At 39.0% G+C, this 19647-nt stretch overlaps 1 non-coding gene across 1 annotated transcript; it reads left to right on the top strand.

The window, feature by feature from the left end:
- The first annotated feature begins 19241 nt into the window (after positions 1 to 19241).
- LOC130952338 (small nucleolar RNA R71) lies at positions 19242 to 19345 on the top strand. Its single transcript, XR_009074519.1, has one exon. It is a non-coding gene; the product is annotated as a small nucleolar RNA R71 (small nucleolar RNA).
- Positions 19346 to 19647: the final 302 nt, after the last annotated feature.

Here is a 19647-nt window from a genome sequence, read left to right as displayed (position 1 = left end):
TAGTGATCCTCTGAGATTCTTATGAGATGGGTTGGTTTTGGGGTGTTGTTAGATGATGGTAAGTGCTTTGGTTAGTTGGGTGGTTGTTGGGTAGGTGATGGTTAGAGTTGGGGTAATTATTTTGTGGTTTTCTGTATGTGTTTTGGTTAGTGTTTGGCTGGGGGTTGTGGTTTGTGCTTTTCCAATTGTTCTGACTTGAGTTTCTTTGCCATGGTTGTTGGTTTTGATTATGGTTGTCTCCCCATCTGAGGTTGGGATGGTTCTTCCAAGATGGATTGTAAGTATCACCATAGACTTCATTTGTTCCAGGATTTTGGTTGTGCATGTACTGGACTTGCTCTTGCTGTTGCTCCTCTTGAGTCTCTTCACTTTGCACCCATGTGGTTGATGGTTGGCTTGTGGTACTCACTGCTGCTACTTGCAAGCCATCAATTCTTTTAGCCATTTGTTCAAACTGTTGTTGAATCTGCTGCTGCATCATCTTGTTCTGAGCTAGAATTGAATCCACTCCTTCTAACTCTATTACTCCTCTTCTTTGTGATGGTTGGCGTTGTCTTTGATGAGCAAAGAAGTATTGGTTGTTGGCCACCATATCAATGAGGTTTTGAGCTTCCTCTGTAGTTTTCATGAGTTGTAATGAGCCTCCAGCTGAGTGATCAAGTGCTTCTTGAGCTTTCAGAGTAAGTCCTTCATAGAAGTTTTGCAACTTATCCCATTCAGTAAACATCTCTGGTGGACATTTCCTCAATAGTGCCTTATATCTTTCCCATGCTTCATATAAATTCTCAGCCTCCATTTGAGTGAATGTCTGCACCTCAGTCTTCAATCTTATGATTCTTTGAGGGGGATAAAATTTTGCTAGAAACTTGCTCACCAAGTCATCCCAAGTGTTGATGCTTTCCTTTGGAAATGTTTCTAGCCATTGAGTGGCTTTGTCTCTGAGAGAGAATGGAAAGAGCAGCAACTTGTAACTGTCAGGAGGCACACCATTGGTTTTGACAGTATCACAAATCCTTAAGAAGGTAGATAGATGTTGATTTGGATCCTTCAATGGCCCTCCTCCAAAAGAACAATTGTTTTGAACCAGTGTAATGAGTTGTGGCTTTAGTTCAAAGTTGTTTGCATTGACATTGGGGGTAAGGATGCTACTCCCACAGTGTCTAGCATTTGCAAATGTGTAGGAAGCCAGTACTCTTCTTTGTTGTTGGTTGTTGTTGGCTCCTCCTTCTGGTTGATTGGGATTTGATGGATCTTCTTCCATTTCTTGGAATTCCTCCTCAGATTCTTCCTCTCCAATAACGTTCTTCCCTCTTTCAGCTCTTCTTATTCTTCGAAGAGTTCTTTGGTCAAGTTCAGAGAGGATAGGGGAGGCTCTTCCTGTACTTGACATACAAACACACAATAAGACACACACAGAACCATAAAATCAATAAAACTTCAATCTATTGCTAGAATGAATTTTTAGTTAGTTTAAGCAAAAATTCAAACAGTTAGTGTGTAAAGAAAAATAAAGAAACATAAAAGAAAAAGTGCTTGATCTAGACCTCCACTTCACTTAATCATTGTCAATCTATCTCAATCCCCTGCAACTGCGCCAAAAACTTGATGTGCGGAAAACGATCTGACACAAAACTCACCGGCAAGTGTACCGGGTCGCATCAAGTAATAATAACTCACATGTGTGAGGTCGATCCCACAGGGATTGAAGGATTGAGAAATTTTAGTTTAGTGGTTGATTTAGTCAAGCGAATCAAGTTAAACCACAGGAAATGAAAAGGGAGAGGGGAGAATTGCAGTAAATTAAAGAGCAGGAAAGTAAATTTGCTGAATCTTAAAGAACAAGAAAGTAAATGACTGAAACTTAAAGTGCAAGAAATGTAAATTGCAGTAACTTAAATTGCAAGAAATGTAAATTGCTTGAATGGAAAAGGGGAGTTGAGGATTGGGAATTCAGAATTTCAGCAAGGGAAAGTAAATTGCAACAATTAATAAAGCAGGAGATGAATTGGAAGTAACTACAATTCAAACAGTAAGGAAATGAAATTAAATTGCAGCAGGGTTCACAGAAGAACCAAAAAGGAAAATGGGATCTCAGGACTCAAGAGACTAGAAAGCAAAGTCTAGATCTCAATTGCCTTCCCAGATCCAAGTTCACAAAGCAATTGACAAGAATTTAAAGAAGAAGCAGTAAAGAAAATGAAATTCAACTCAATTATGCAGAAGATGAATTAAAGAGATTTTGAATGGAGATTGAGACAGAATTTCCTCAATTCTTCACACCCAAAACCCAAGACAAGAAAAGTAAAATTGCTCAAGCAAGAATGAGGAAGAAGAGAGATCAATTCTCCTCCCTAATTCTCTAAAATCTCAGTGAAGTCACCAAGAGAAGTTCCAAAGTTCAAAAATAAAGATTCAAAGCTCAAAAGAAAGATCAAAGTTCCAAAGTCAAGTAAAAGTCCTAATTACATCAAACTAGCTCCTATTTATACACTTTCTATTCTTGGATCTTGGGATTTGGATGGGCTTTTGATTTGGTGAAGAAATAAATTAAATTGGATTTTTAATTCAATTTTTGGCCCATGAAGGATTGCTTCCAGGAGGCTGCCCTGCCCTTGTGGAGGGCAGGGCAGAAAATGGTGTGTGTTGGTGCTTGGGTGCGCGTTTGGGTGCTGCAGGATGCTGCCCTGCCCTTGCGGAGGGCAGGACAGAACTTCTTGGCGCGCCAGAATGGTGCCTGTGCGTGCTGCTGGTGCTGCCAAGTGATGCCTTGGTGCGCCAGTTTGGTGCGCTGGCCGTGCCACAACAAAATGCTGCCCTGCCCTCGCGGAGGGCAGGGCAATCTTTCCAAATTGAAGCCCCGTGTTCGAAACTCGGGTGACACACACGCTACCTATTTTCCTTGGTTCTCTTGGTACCAAAGTGAGGCTTAATTCCTTGCTTCCTCATGGTGTCGTGTTCGATTCTTGTGGCAAGCATAGGTGAACTTTTTCTTTGAATTTCTTCCCTTGGTGAGCCCGATACTGCCCTTGAAGAGGGCAGGGCAATGTTTTTGATCTTCTTGATTCCAAGGCACAGATTTGTGCTCTGCCCTTGTCGTGGGCAGGGCAGAGTTGCCTTTCAAGCCTTGTTGCCTTATGTTGCCCTCCTAGAGGGCAGTGTGCCCTTGTGGAGGGCAATGCTTACTTCCTCCATTTATGCGCCACGCCTTTTTCTCCTTGGGCCACGCTTTCTTAAGCCACGCTTTCCTTTTTTCTTCTTTTCTTCACCTACAATAAACCAAAACAACCACTCAAAGTATCACTAAATTCACAAGGCTTATAAATCAATTAAAAATCAATTAAATTCAGCTTAAACCTTATGAGTTAACATTAATTTCATGGTGGTTGTTTGATTTAAAGAAGTTATGCATTTTCACTCCAAATCACTTACTTAGGATGTAAGAAAGTGCATAAATGCTAATAAAACAAGTGAAATTAGCTTGAAAAATGGGTATATGATGACCAGTCATCATGTGCCACGCTGAAGGTTGGCGTGCCACGCCCATGATCTTGTCTTGTTTCAATAGTTGGCGTGCCACGCCTCGGCCTTCAAGTGGCACGCCATAGTGACATGCTTGGGTTGGCGTGCCACGCCTTCGACACCAAGTGCACGCCCAGTCCTTGCTTTTGTTATCTTTGTGCATTGGCGTGCCACACCTGGTTGCTCAAGTGGCACGCCTAAGTGAGGTTGAGAGGTTGGCATGCCACGCCTTCAACTTCAAGTGGCACGCCCAGTCTTCAATTGCCTTCAGCCCCTTCTCTGGATCATTGTACCAGCGTGCCATGCCATGCTGCTCAAGTGGCACGCCCATGCATTTGTGCACTCTTCAAGCTTGGCGTGCCATGCCTGTGTTCTCAAGTGGCACGCCCAAGTGACTTCTTGGAGCTGGTGTGCCACGCCTTCGACACCAAGTGGCACGCCATAGTGGATGTTCTTCTTGAGATGGTGAGTTGGCGTGCCACGCCCCTTTGCTCAAGTGGCATGCCCATAGTAGTTTATGGGTCAGGCGTGCCATGCCCAACCTGGCGTGCCATGCCCCTTTTGTGTCCTCCATTTTGCTCTCTGAAATTTTGTACTAGCGTGCCACGCCCAGTCCCTGGTGTGCCACGCCAGTGCATTTTTGTGGCGTTTGCTCTCAAGTGGCACGCCAGTTTCACACGCCCAGCTTCTTGTTAGTCTTTTTCCCATTTTTGATGCCCTTTTTCACCTAAAATTCAGCATAACTCATCACAAAGTAGTGTACCATAATATTCATCAAATAATGTATGAATTGTACTGATCAAATGAGATTTATGTTCTTTTATGGTCTTCTTTATGCAAGAAAGAAGGGTAGATGATGCAAGTTATCAAGACGCTTGCGCATGGAACAAGCAATTTCAAAGATCCACGCGTACGTGCGCATGACGCGTACGCGTGGGTGTGATCTACGCTCTCAAGGTAAGAGCTCTACGCTCTTCATCAACGAGTGCCTGCGACAACTTTCAAAATTGGGATTCAAAGATTGCTATCAACGCGTACGTGTCAGTGACGCGTACGCGGGGGTGTGACATTTGTGATGGGCGCGCAAATGCGTGTATAAGGCTGTAGCGTGAGAGTGATGTTTTTTAGTTCACGTGTATGCGTGAGTGACCCGTACGTGTGTGTGACGCGTACGCGTGGGAGAGAGCTCTTTGTGTGAACGCTACTCTCTCTTGGAGAGCGCTGCAAAGGACGCATAAGCGTACAGGACGCGCATGCGTGAAAGCGCCAAAATGCTACACGACACGCACGCGTGGGCCATGCGTATGCATCTGTTCACGCTATGTTCTCCTGGAGCAGCATGAAAGTACCAACTCGGACCCATTCTGACCTGCTTCAATAAAGGCCAAAAAGCCCAATCCAAGTACTTGAAGACTGAATTGGAAAGTGTATAAATAGGGGAAAATTTGATTTAGAAAGGGGCTGGAAGGCTGGAGAGTTAGGGACCCAAATTGGAAAATTCTGCACTCATTTTCAATTGTATTTTCTCTTCTGCATTTTCTTTTCTACACTTTTCTGCACTTTCTTTGTTTCCTATTTTTACTAGAGCAATGATGAACTAAACCCCAAATTCATTAGGCGGAGGAGCTCTATTGTAATCACAATGAATCAATGAAATTCTTCTTCTTCTCAATTCAATTGTGTAGCTATAGGATACTTTCTGCTTTGATTGTGAATTATTCACTCCGGAAGGGGGCTTAATTCAGCTGAATGCTTGTCTGAGCCTTGGAAGGGGAATCATTTGCATTAGACTTGGAGCTCTATCCTTCACAATTCTCCTAACCAGCATCATTCGAGAGAAATTGAGGTTTTGAGAATTTGTGTGGCTCATGAATAAGAGAATGTGCTCTAACTCTTCTCATGACAATTAGATCAAAGAATTGGCAAGATTGATTGTGACTAGAGAGATTGGATCACTAAGGAATTAGGATCCAATCAATTTCAATCCGCCATAGATCTACTCATATGATTGAGAAAGGAGTTGAGACCCAATTGATTCACGGTGGATTATGATATCTCTAATCCCTGATGAATCATTTTCGTTGAATTTCTTCAATTTAGATCTCTCTGATTTCACTTCAATTTAAGTTGTTCATTGCTATTTTGATTCCCTGCACCCAATTCCTTTTATAATTCATGCAATTTAAGTTTTCTTGCAATTTAGATTCTGCAATTATACTTTCTTGCACTCTAAGATTTAGTTATTTACATTTCTTACAATTTAAGATTCAGCTCTTTTAGTTTCTTATCTTTTAAGTTTCTGCAGTCTAAGTTTCTTACCATTTAAGTTTCTGTCAATTTATATTCTGCATTTTAATTTCCTAGCAATTTACATTCTGTTAATCAATTTTCACTCAAATCACCAACTGTCAGCTTAACTAAATTCATCACCCAACTAAAATTGCTTGATCCATCAATTCCTGTGGGATCGACCTCACTTTTGTGAGTTTTATTACTTGATACGACCCGGTACACTTGCCGGTTAGTTGTGAGAACTCAATTTTTTGTCATCAGTGGTGTGAACTGATTTGGGGTGGCGGCTAGGTTAGGGTTTGGTGAGGTGAGTGTGTGAAAATTAAGGTTAGGGTTAGTTTAGTAATTTTAAATAAAATAGGAATAATATAGTAATTAAAAATAAATTTTAATCCAACAATAATAATGTATAAAAATACTATTTGTTCATCAATTTCACAAATTATTTTCAATAAAATGTTCAAATCCAATAATTAAAAATAATACAATTAATATCTTTATTTTCCAAAATAGCAGTATTAATATTTTAAAATATTAATTATTTGGTCCAAATTATATAAAATTCTTATTATTTCATAACTACCGACTTTATAATTTAAATATAAAAAATTATTCAATAATTGTAAAATTGGATAATAATCTTAATTTATTTCAAATTCAATTAATCGAAGCTTGCTTTAATTATCTTTAATAAAGAAATTTCTGAAATTAAAGCTACAAAAATATTGAATTTGAAATTAGCTCATGATAGCCCTTTTTCAAAAGTTCTGGGTCTTACACACCTTGCAGATCTTAGTTAGGCGGATAGAAAATATAGTTTGTCACAGAAAAACACATAAAATAGATAAATAAATAAAACATTACTAGATAGACGAGAATTTAATGGTATGAGAATGGTTGAGGCTTCGGAGATGCTTTGTCTTTCTGTATTAACTTTTCTTACTGTCTTCTTCAATAACTTTCTGATTCCTTCATTGGCAGTCGTAAGTGTTTAACTCATGTCTTCTCATCAAGTTAATCTCCTCTGCTGCAGCAATCCACCATGTTGAAGTGACTTATGTCCTTTCATCAAGCCATCTCTAGGTTTCTCACTGTAGTAGAGGATGAAGCTCTAAGCAATCCACTCCCTTTCGCAATCCTACACAAGGTGCCACAGACAAGGCAGATCTTCCGGATCAGAAAGTGCTACTTCTCTGAATCTAGCCTTATAGCGCCAAGAGACCTCACGCACCCATAGTCAACTAGATTTCATGTCACATATCAAAAGTTGCTCAGATGCTCTATTGGAACCCGTAATGCAATCTCTAGCTTTAGTTCAACACTATCCGGGTCAAGAATCGCACGGAACCCATGTAGAACAAGGGTGATTATCACAGGTTACCTTCAATTCATAAGATGAAGAACGAGGTTGCATAAGAGAATGGAATGAGACATATTGAATTAGAATAGTAATATTATTAATCCATGAAACTCAGCAAAGCTTCTAACTTTAACCTTAAGAGGTTAGCGACTCATACTAAACAGAATTATAAGGAATCTAAGGTAACATAATTATATGATGCTAGATCTCTATAGCCTATATTTCAACCAACCAATAAAGCAAGCAAACAACATAACCATATGCAACGTTCTCAACAACAAAAATAATTAAATTAAAACGAAAAGATAAAATGAAGCAAATCAGATTAAATAAATCAAAATAAAATTTTAAGTCAAGAAATAATAATGCACTATATCCCATCAGCATATGAAGTAAGAAAAAGTTCTAAATGTACTTCTCTAGTGGCTTGCCTCTACAAAGAGCTTCTACTTTGATCCGACCTAAATCCAAAAACACACACGCACACATGAAACAAGCTAAAAGAAGGGAAACAAATAGTTTGAAATAAAAACTGAAGATTAAGGGAAAAAATAATAGTTTTTTTTATTTTAAATTTAAAAAAAAAGTTTACCTTTGCCTCACAGCCGATAACATCTTCAATGGCAAGATATGTACCATCATTCTTCTCTTTTATATCCAACAGTGAATCTCTACCAATTAGCTTTCCAATGTCATGACCTTGCTACTGAGTTGCTTCCTCTTCGCTTCCAGCAAAACATGATTTAATGCATCTAAAACTGACAATGGTTGGGGAAAAGAAACCTAAATAGTTATATCCAAATTGGTTGAGTCTTTTAAATAAGAAGAACATACTGAAAAGAGAATGATGACTGAACAGTAGTATAAGAAATACTTACAGTAGTAACCATATTTGACATTGGCATGAGAGCTTCTTCTCCACTGTGAAAGCTTTGTTCGCCTCTGCTCCTAAAGCTCACTTTTCTTTGTTTGCCTCCTCTTCTCTCAGATCTTGCTCTCCTCTTTTTTTCCTATTTCAACACTCTCACTTGATCAATACTTTCTGCCACTGCTTGCTAGCTTCATCGATACGAATGAAGAAGATGATAGAGAAAATAAATCTAAGAGAGAGCGCGAAAAAAAAGAGAAAGAGAGAGAGAGGGAGGGAGAGAGAGAATCAAGAAAAGATTTAATTTTTAAAATCCTAATTTAAAATTTGTTCACTCTTTCTCTAATTTCAATGCAAGTTCAAATTCTAATCCTGAAAAAGAAAAAACGCGCGCAATGTAATAATCTACTGTTTGCTTTTTGTCTATATCTATTATTATTATATTTTATTTTATGTTTGAATTTTGAATAACAAGACACTTGTCAATCATTTGAGTGAAACACTTGTCGACTGTGTAGGTGAACACTTGTTAAGCAACAAACATATTACTATTTTTTATTATATATAAATAGATGTCTAATTAGTTATTAATGGCACGGTTTAGAAAAATTAATTGGTGGACTGCATGATGAGTTGATGGGCTAACTTTTTGTATAGTTTAATTAAAAAAAAATAATGTTGGGCTCCAGAAAACCGTAAAAGCGACCTAAAAACCAATGAAAGAATAATAATTGAAGATGAAAAGGAAAATTTATCCATCACTTGCCTCTCTACTATACATGTGATGAAATATATAATTTTCTATTTCCCTGCAATTATTTGACTAAATTTGAAAAATATTTTATTATGAATATTACATAAATTTAATTTACGACATCATATTAAAAATTTTATCCTCTAATTTAAATATTCAATTATGTATATTTACTCAATTGTAACTTTTTTAAAATGGTTATATTTCTATCCTATAATTTTATGTAAACTACTACAGGATATAAAAATTTTAAAATTTATACATAAATTATTAAAAAAATAAATGTTTACGTAAAAACTAACTATCATTATAAGTTGTTACAGGATTAAAAATTTATGCTAGAGAATCATTAGAATCATTTTAGATCAGTTAGTATCGTTTATATTTATATAGCATATTTGTATATTAATTATAGGATTTTATACTTTTATTACTTTGATTCTTTTGGCACATATATACCCCTTGTACATTGTACTTTTGATCACACTGAATAATACACAAAACACTTTCTTAGTTTGGTCTCTTGTTTCTAATATAGTATCAGAGCTTAGGTTATTTTTTCAGAAATAATTGGTTTCTAGTCCTTTTATTTTGTTTCCTCCAGTAGTACTTTGTGCTCACTTTTCAACTTCTTCCCGACGCTTTGGTTCGTCACCGCCACCACCCTAGCCTTCTCCTTGTTGTGACGTTTCCAACACCACCAGAATCACCACCGTAAGCTGCTAGACACGCCACCACGCGCTGGTCAAAGTTAGCTGTCCAGTTGAAGCAGCCCTCCTTCCAAACGCCTCCAGCGCCGTTGGATCAGCGCCTCGATCAACGACTCCAAGACGCGCCACGTGTCACCAAGCAGCAAGATGGATCCACGATTCGGCCGCGTGCCCGACCCGAACCACTCTTCAACCCGCGTGTTCGCCCTGCCCAGTTAGTGCCTCCCTGTCATCTGTCTACAATCACACAGCGCCACGTGTCGCTGTGTGCTGACGTGGCCGCTGACGTGTCATCTGACGTGGCACTGACATGGCATACAGTGGGTCCCTCCCTAAGTTTTTTTTGGTGAGCTCTTTTTGATTTTGCCCTCCGTTTTCTCATTTTCGGCTCTCAAATTACAGTTTTTCTCTCCACTCCGTGATCTTTGTATCTGCTATTATGGAAAAGTTAGCTGTTTTTGCTACCACACACAGAAAGGATATATTCTGTCGAAATTGTAACCGTTTTGGGCACCTCTTCTCTGTCCGTCCCTCTATTGAATGTCGAATATGCCACAAGAAAGTTCATATTAGCTACCATTGTTCATAACTGTTCTGCCATTATTGCAAGATTTCTAGACATTTGATTACTACCTGTTCTACTCGCTCACCACGTCCTAAGCCTGCTTCTGCTGTTGATGCTACTCTTGAATCTACCACCTCTGCACCTCTCAACCCATCTCCTGTCTCTTTATCTGATATTGCATCTCTTCTTCGGCGTCTTCTCTCCCTTTCTGGTAATACCCCTGCTGCTCTTTCAACTCATCTAAGTGATTCTAAATGGTATTTTGACTTAGGATGCTTTAATCACATGTCTCCATTGTGTAATCTCTTCTCGTCTCTGTCTACCACTACAAATGCATCTTCTGTCAATACTGCTACTGGTTCCCTTTTGCATGCAACACACAAGGGTTCTATCTCCTAGTCAACTCTTAATCTTCCTGATACTTATTTTATTCCCAATTTAAACTTTAATCTTATTTTTGTTGGTCAACTTGTTGATCTGGATTTTGATGTCACTTTTTCTATCTCTAGTTGTCATGTACAGGATCACCGGACGAGACAAGTTATCAGGCCTGGACGTAAGGTTAGAAGGTTGTTTGAAGTCGAGAATCTTCATATTCCTCCTGTACCAAATCTCTATGCTACTTCTTCTCCATCTACCCTTCACTTATGGCATTAACGTCTTACCCACAGCTCCTTAGGAAAATAGCGTCCTCTTGTGTCTCAAGGTGTTTTGGGTCAGGTTCCTAATGAATCTTTTGATTGAATTTCTTGTCAAACTGCTAAACAACCTGCTTTATCTTTTCACAATAATTCCTCTCTTACTTGCTCTCTTTTTGATCTAATTCACTCTGATGTTTGGGGTCCTGCTCCCACCGCTTCTAGGGGAGGAGCTCGATACTTTGTTGTCTTTATTGATGATTATTCACGCTTTACTTGGGTTTATTTGATGGCCAATTGCCATGAGTTTCCTCATATTTATATTAACTTTTCCACTATGATTAAAACTCAGTTTTCCAAGGTCATTAAGGTTTTTCGCCGTGATAATGCTATGGAATACTGTGATTCCAAACTCTTAACCTTTTTTGCAGAACAAGGTACCTTGTCTGAGTTTTCTTGCCCTGGTACTTGATGTATGCATAAACTTGTTATGCTACGATTTAGGAAATTGCACAATCGGCAAAAATTCCCTCCGGCAAGTGCACCAGTTATCGTCAAGTAAAAACTCACAATAGAGTGAGGTCGAATCCCACAAGGATTGGTTGAATGAGCAATTCGAATTAGAAGTTTGTTTAGTTGAGCGGAATCAACTTTTGGATGTGAATTTGCATAAAGTAAATGTGGCAGGAAACGTAAATTGCAAGGAATTGAAATTGCATAAACTTAAATTGCGAGAATTAAGGTGCGAGAAAGTAAATTGCTGAAAGTAAAAGGGAATTGGGGTGATTGCATGAATTGAAATTGCAGAATGTAAATAGAAAAGGGTAGATCAGAGATGGGGAGTTCATTGGGGTCAGGAGATATTGAAATCTCCGAATCAAAACAATTTCATCTCTTCCTCAACCAATGCATTCATTGAATCTTGCTTGGCAATCTTATATGATTGGATCCCAATTCCTTGGCTCACCAATTCTCTCTAAAAACAAACAAATTCCCAATCCCTTGGTTTAAATGTTCATAAGAAGAGATGATGCTCGATCACTGATTATACCACACAATTTCATGAACCACAATTTGGTAGGATTACATGTCACAATATCCATCCAAACCCCAATCCAATTCACTGTGAGAAAGCTTCTCTAGCATGAATCCATCATTCCTTTCCCAAGGTTCCGAAGGATTCCAATTATGGGTAGTTTCTTTCCCAAGACAACTACCCAATGGAATTAGATCGAGAAGCTTTCTAACAAAATTCAAGAGAAAAGATTGAAGAAGAAGATAAAAACTATTATTGATTCATTGAATTACAATAGAGCTCCCTAACCCAATGAAAGGGATTTAGTGAATCACAGCTCTGAATTCAATTACAAGCAAAATGATCAAAAGTTCCGAAATGTCAAAAGTATTAACTAACTTCAATTCTATCCTATTTATACACTTTCTAAATTGAGCTTCTGTTGAGTTTCTTGGGCTTTGAGGCTTTTTCTTGATTTCCTTTTGCTTTGGGTTTATAATCCATAATCCTGATGAGGCTGCGATCCAATTCTGTAACATTCATTGAGCAATTTTAGTGATAAACAAGTAATGACACAAGACTCAACAAATTGAAGTTCCAGACTCATCAATTCTTCCGGCCCAATCCCATAAACCATGGTATTCGATTGGATTTCATACCATAATACGTTTAAGTTAATATTTGTGCTCAAATGCTAACTTAAACTTCAATATATTTGGCCCAGAAACCCTTTCAAAAGGTGGCGTTTAAGTTAAAGTTTAAGTTTCAGTTTAAGGTTAAACTGAAACTTAAACGTGGAATTGGAAGAAAGCAACCCAGGAGTGTAAAATGTCGAACACGTTTAAGCTTCAGTTTAAGGTTAAACTGAAGCTTAAACGTGGAAATGAAAAAAACAACCCTGGAGGAGCAATTGGGTCGAACACGTTTAACCTCCAGTTTAAGGTTAAACTGGAGGTTAAACGTGGAAAATGAGAAAGCAATCCTGGAGGAGAGAAATAGTCGAACATGTTTAACCTCCAGTTTAAGGTTAAACTGGAGGTTAAACGTGGAAATGCTCCTGGTGCCTCTCTTGCTTCTGGCGTTTAACCTCCAGTTTAAGGTTAAACTGGAGGTTAAACGTGGAATTGCTCCTTGGTGAGAAAAGTGTCGAACACGTTTAACCTCCAGTTTAAGGTTAAACTGGAGGTTCAACGTGGAAATACTCCTTTGGTTCAATTCTCATTCTGGCGTTTAACCTTCAGTTTAAGGTTAAACTGGAGGTTAAACGCCAGTTTCCTCTTTTCTCAGCTTTCATGATACTGGCGTTTAACCTTCAGTTTAACCTTAAACTGAAGGTTAAACGCCACTTTCAGCTTTGGTGCATTTCTTATTCTGGCATTTAACTTCCAGTTTAAGGTTAAACTGGAGGTTAAACGCCAGTTTCAGCATTATATGGCTTGGCACATGTGATCTTCAAGCTTCCTTTATTGATTTTGTTGCTTCTTTGCCTAGCCTCTTCTTCCCTGAAATCATCCAAACAATTGCATCAAAGTCTTGCAAAATTTCATGAGAATTCTTCCATTCATAGCATTCAAGTAATATAACTAAAACTCATGGAATTTGCATCAAAATTATACTGCTTGGATGATTCATTACTTTGTTGTTCATTTAACTATTCTTGGTTACTTTAAGCTCAAGAAAATGCATAAAACAACTAAAACTAACAGAAAAATGCTAGTGAAACTAGCCTAAGATGCCTTGGCATCACAACACCAAACTTAATACTTGCTTGTCCCTAAGCAAGTCCTGAGTTAATTGAGAAGAAAGTATGAAACAGAAAGCAATTACATTGGCTATATTAGCAAGCATTTGAAGTTCATCAGAAGGGTTTTATGCAGAAAGTTGTAGCATCACTTTTTCATTCTTATCAGGGAGGATTATCACTTTTTCATTGCATCCATCAAACACTGCTATGGCCTCTTGTTATTCTTATGTCCTTGGCACTTTTTCCTTTCTTTGTTTTCTTTTTCTTAGAGCTCCTTTGCTCCTTGTTTGCTCAGTGTCATGTGTTGCACAAGCCTTTGGCATTTTCTTTTTCTTATCAGTGCAGTACACATATCCACTACAGGCATTTTAGTTCACATTTCTTTTTGAGACATTGGTGCCCAGCACCTCTTTGTGTAACTAAATGTTTTGTAGCTAGGTTGCTCTTGATAATGGACTTTTGGTTGATAATCCCAGGTTAGTTAACCCAAGTTACCAAGTGTTGAAACACTCCACAGAACCTATTCATCCAAGCAGATCCTAGTACATAAACACCACAGGCATATGTCTCAAAAGTTCAAACCATTGGTGCCTAGCTTTATTTTCTTAATTCTTTTGCTTTTTGGTTGCCCTTTTTCAGTGGCTTTTCTTTTTCTTTTTCTTTCTTTTTCATGGCCAAAGACATTTATTCATCAAGATCCATAGACAGTATTCAACTTCTACACAAAAAATGATAATTCTACACTCAATTTCCAGTGAGCTAACTAAACAATCAAGCATGCATACCACCACTTAATTCTACTTGATTTGTCACTAATTGAGCCAAGTTACTTTTGTTCAAACTTTTCTTTTAATTTTTGGAAACAGAACAAGCATGGCAAGCATTTGTTTAAGAAGGTGGAGTTATATCCAAACATCTAGGTATTCACTTTATTCAAAGCAGTAAACAGACTAACATACTAGAAATTTCACATAAAACTTAAATGACTTATAATGAAAGAAAGCTCATAAAGACCATTCACAAACTTATCATTTGATTATTAAGGAACGAGACCACCTCTTATTTATTGCTTGGTTCTTCTTGATTCTTGGGATCCTGCTTCTTCTTGCTTCTTACCTCTTTTTGACCACTTGTACTTCCCTTGTCTTTTCTTATGAGCTTTTTCCAGAATCCAGCCTTTTTCATTGTTTCTTCCACTCCTTTTTCTAAGACCATTGCCTTGTTTATTTCTCCTTCTTTTCTCCCTTTGAAATACTCATCAAAAGCTGGGAATGCTGGGTCCATCTTGTGTAGATGTTCCCCTATGTAGTTAAGCTTGATTTGAGAACTGATGTTGTAATCAGCTTGAACTGAGTATCTTGCATTCTGCAAGGTGGTGGCTTCCTTGATTGCCAAGATACTGGCATCTTGGTGTTGGCATATGTGGCTGAGGGATTCCTGTAATTGTAAATTCTGTTCCCTTTGCAGATCTAGGAATCTTGATTCAAAGTTCCTTTGCATATCCATCATTTTTAGGTGAAAGTCCTCTTGTCTCTCCTGAGATCTCATGTATTGTTGAGACATTCCTTCTATGATTTCCTGCATTCTGCTCATATCCATGGGGTCTCTGGGAACTTGTTGCCTTCTTTCTGGACTTCCTTGCTCTTCTTGCTCTTCTTCTCTTTCTTCTCCTTCTTGCTCTGCTTCTTGTTCTGCTCCTGCTTGTTGCTCTTCTTCATTTCTTCTTTTTGTATGTCTTGGAGCAACTGGGCCAAGAGTCATTCTGTACGCAGTTATGGCCATTCCAGGATATAGCCAATTAGGTCTTTCATCTTCAAGTGGTACTTGGGCATCGATGCATAGTCTAATGATGGTGCTAGGGAAGTGGAGCCAGGAGTCATGGTCACTTTTCTCACTAAACTCTTGTATCTGTTCAGCAATGAGTTTATGAACCTTGATCTCCCCTCCCACCATAATGCAATGTAGCAAGATGGCTCTTTTAGGGACTATTTCTGAAGAGTTTGCAGTGGGTAGGATGGATCTCCTAACTATTGCATACCACCCTTTAGCCTCAGGTGTTAGATCTCCCCTTCTCAAGACTCTTGGAGCCCCTTTTGTTTTTCTCACCCATTCAGCTCTGATGGCACAAAGGTCTTCAGCAATAGTCGAATAGTCAGGTTCTCCCATCATCCTTTCCTCATAACTTGCTTGGCTGAAACGTATGTTTTTCAGGCCAAGAGTTTTCATGATTGCTTTGGGGCTGAAGTCAACTTCCACCCCTCTCACATAGCTTTTGTATGTGGGTTCCACGGTTGTATCCTCCCTCACTGCATTTGCATAAAACTCCTTCACCAGGTTGATGTTGATTTTAGTGATTGGCTTAGTCAAGAGCTCCCACTTCCTCTTTTTGATATTCTCCCAAATACCTGGAAACTCATCCTTTTCAAGGTCAAAGGGAACCTCAGCTAGTACCCTTTTAGGTCTCATCCATTCGGCTTGAATCTCATGGAAAATTGATTTGTATTTCCATGCATCAAATTCCCTTTCCTCCTCCATTGGCTCCTTATCCTTTCTTCTTTTGTGGCTAGATGAGGCTGCCATTGGTTCCTTAGTTTTGGCAAGTGACAAGCTACAGTTAACAAGGTGGAGTAAGAAAGTGTTGTGAGAAGTGTGATGAGGTTGTTTTCGGCAAGAGATGGTTATGCTATGATGAACGAAAAATGTGCAAGAAGGAGATTTGGTGGTGTGGAACTCGTTCCCCAAGTGGTTCTTTATAGTGTATGCAAGTGAAAAATGGACGGCTAGGGTGATTTGTGAAGGATAGCATTGATGGTAAATATATGAATTAGGGAAAGGGACGAATTGCTTTTCACTTTCTTGGAAGTATTCTGGGTGCATTAGGTTGTACATGTAGCTATCTTTTCATGCATAACTTCCTTTTTGACCAAGAACCGTGCCTCCCCCTTTGTCTTTTTCCTCCATTCTTATCCTTCCTTTTGTACCTGCACAAACAAACAAATTTGCTATCATTTTTCGGTCCATGTGAATAATGAATAGTACTTGCACATGTTTTTCATTCTTTTTGAATTGTAAATCAATGATTGTCTTTATGAGCTTATAGACGTGACCTTTGTGTGTATGCACACTTATTAATGGACACCGAACTTAATGTTTGGTAATGTCTCCTGATGACATGAAATCCATGTTGGTTGTCCATAATGAATGTGCATAATTCTTAATAAATCATAGTCACTTTGGCTCTTTGATCCTAAACAATTTTACCACCTAAAGTGATTGAAATCAAAGTATTAAAACATGCAAATGGTATACTTGTCATGAATTTCTAAATCCAGAGGAACTTCTTGCTTTTCATTAACTGTGTTCCAAGAGGAACACCAAACTTAATGTTTGGTTGTGCACCTTGAATGAAAGATTGAATACAATTTGAATAAGATTTGGGGTGCCTTCAGGCACACCAAACTTAGAGACCAATTGTATTTTACATGCAATGTTTAGTGCACCTTATCAACAGTTGTCCTGAGGATTCAAGTTCATGCATAAGAAACCATGCTTTATTAGATGCAAATCAAAACAATAAAGAGTAAGGATACTAAAACATGGGTTGCCTCCCATGAAGCGCTTCTTTAACGTCACTAGCTTGACGGTTGTCCCTTGTTAGGGTGGATTGTAGTGCTTGATGTCCTCTCCTCTCACTATGGAAACATCCCCATTTGATTCCTTCATGATTTCCAAATGTTCCATAGAAAGAACTTTCCTGATTGTGAACACTTGAGGGAGCTGAGAAGGAATGGGTTTGAGGCCAGGTGGGATTGGCAGATAATGACTTGATATCACTTTATCTCTCGGAGAGAAACCTTCAGTGGGAATTTTCTTGTTTCTCCACCCTCTTGGCAATTTCTTTACAATTCTTCCCTCTCTCTTGAGGATTTCTTCATTGACCCTTATGCTAGGAGGACCCTTTTGATCTGTTTCTATTGATTCTTGTGGCTTTAACTCTTGCAATTCTTGTTTGCCTTCACAGGATTGTTTTAGAGTTTCAGCTGCTAGATTGCTTTCCTCCAAACACAGATGGCTACTATCATCCTTAGGCTTGTCAGGTTCTGGTTCAGGCTCAGATACAGGTTTGAAAACATGGAAAATGAGCTGTTCATCATGTATTCTCAAAATTAGCTCTCCTTGTTCTACATCTATGAGCGCTCTAGCAGTGGCTAGAAATGGCCTTCCCAGAATGATAGGGTGTAGGTAGCTTTCCTCCATATCCAAAACAACAAAGTCTGTGGGGAAAAAATAATTTCCCACTTTCACCAGCACATTCTCAACTACCCCTTCAGCTTGCTTCTGAGTTTTGTCAGCCAGTTGTATGATTACATCAGTGGATCTCACCTCATTCAGTTGTAGCCTCCTCATAAGAGTCAGAGGCATCACATTTATGCTAGCTCCTAGATCACAGAATCCTCTGTCAATTTTTGTTTCTCCTATGATGCAGGGGATATGAAAACTTCCTGGGTCTGTTTTCTTAGAGACCGTATCCTTCTTGATGAGTGCACTGCATTCTTTGTTCATTATTACAGTTTGTCCTCCCTTCAAAACTCTTTTCTTGCTCAGCAATTCCTTCAAATACTTGATATGTGTAGGCATCTGCTGGAGGATCTCAAGAAAGGGAATATTGATGTGGAGAGACTTAAATGTCTCTAAGAACCTTGAATATGTTTTCCTTTTTTCACCTCCTCCTAACCTTTGAGGAAATGGTGCTTTTGGTTGGTATGTTTCCAGCATGCCTTCCTCTTGCATTTCCTTGTCTTGCTCAGTTTCACTTTCCTGCTTAGCTTCTTCCACACCTTCCTTCAAGATTTCTGGCTCCTTTTCTGAGGGTCTGATTCCTTCTTCTTCTGAGACTTCCTTCAACATGGTGATGACCTTGCATTCTTCCCATCTCACTCCCTTTTGTTCCCCTTTAGGATTCTTTTCTGTGTCACTAGGGAACACTGCAGTTGACTTGGGGGCCTGTTGAGATAGCTCTCCTACTCGAGACTCCATCCTCTTGAGTTTTTCACCATGGTCCCTTAAGGTAGATCTCACATCATCCCTGAAGCTTTTCAACTCACATATGTCCTGACCCATGTTTGCTAGTATTCCTTCTATCCTGTTTAATTGATCTTGAAATTGTTGGTTCGGATTGGATTGGGCAGGTTGGTTATTTTGGCTATGATATGGTGGTTGGGAGTAAGTGTTTTGTGTGGCTTGGTATGATCTTTGGTTGGAGTTTTGGTATGTGGAATTGTTATGTTGGTTGTGGTTGTAAGGTTTGTGGTTTTGTGGTTGGGTTTGCTGGTTTCCCCACCCAAAGTTTGGGTGGTTTTTCCATCCTGGGTTGTAAGTGTTGGAATGTGGATCATATGATTGCCTTTGTTGATTTCCCACATAGTTGGCCTCTTCCCAATCACCTCCTTCAGTGCTTACCTCCTCTTGATCTTGTGTGTGTATTGCAGCCACTTGCTTTGTGTCTAATTTCCTGGTGAGCTCTGCTAGTTGCTTGGCAAACACCTTGTTTTGGGCTAGAATTGTATCAACATGGTTCAGCTCCATGACTCCCTTAGTGTTGTGTCTCTCTGAAGCATAGTAGTACTCATTCTCAGCCACTGTCTCAATCACTTCAATGGCTTCTTCCACAGTCTTTTTCCTGTTCAATGAACCTCCTGATGAATGGTCTACAGCCTTCCTTGATTCATAAGAAAGTCCATCATAGAAAATATGCAATTGCACCCAGTCAGGGAACATGTTTGGTGGGCATTTCCTTGTCAACTCTTTGAACCTCTCCCATGCCTCGTAGAGCGTCTCACCATCTTGTTGTCTAAAAGTTTGAACCTCAGATCGAAGCCTATTGACCTTTTGTGGGGGGTAGAAACGTGCCAGAAATTTGCTCTCCACCTCATCCCAGGTTGTTAGGCTGTCCCTTGGGAATGATTCCAGCCACTTAGCTGCCTTGTCCCTAAGTGAAAATGGGAACAAGAGCAGTTTATAGGCATCTTCCTGGACTCCATTGGACTTCACAGTGTCGCAAATTCTCAGGAATTTTGTGAGATATTGGTTTGGATCTTCACTAGCACTCCCACCAAATGAACAATGATTCTCCACCAGTGATATTAGCTGTGGTTTGAGTTCAAAATTGTTGGCCTGAATGG

This window comes from Arachis stenosperma, chromosome 9, assembly GCF_014773155.1.
Source record: "Arachis stenosperma cultivar V10309 chromosome 9, arast.V10309.gnm1.PFL2, whole genome shotgun sequence".
Taxonomy (NCBI): Eukaryota; Viridiplantae; Streptophyta; class Magnoliopsida; order Fabales; family Fabaceae; genus Arachis; species Arachis stenosperma.
This window is presented reverse-complemented; position numbering and strand designations above follow the sequence as displayed.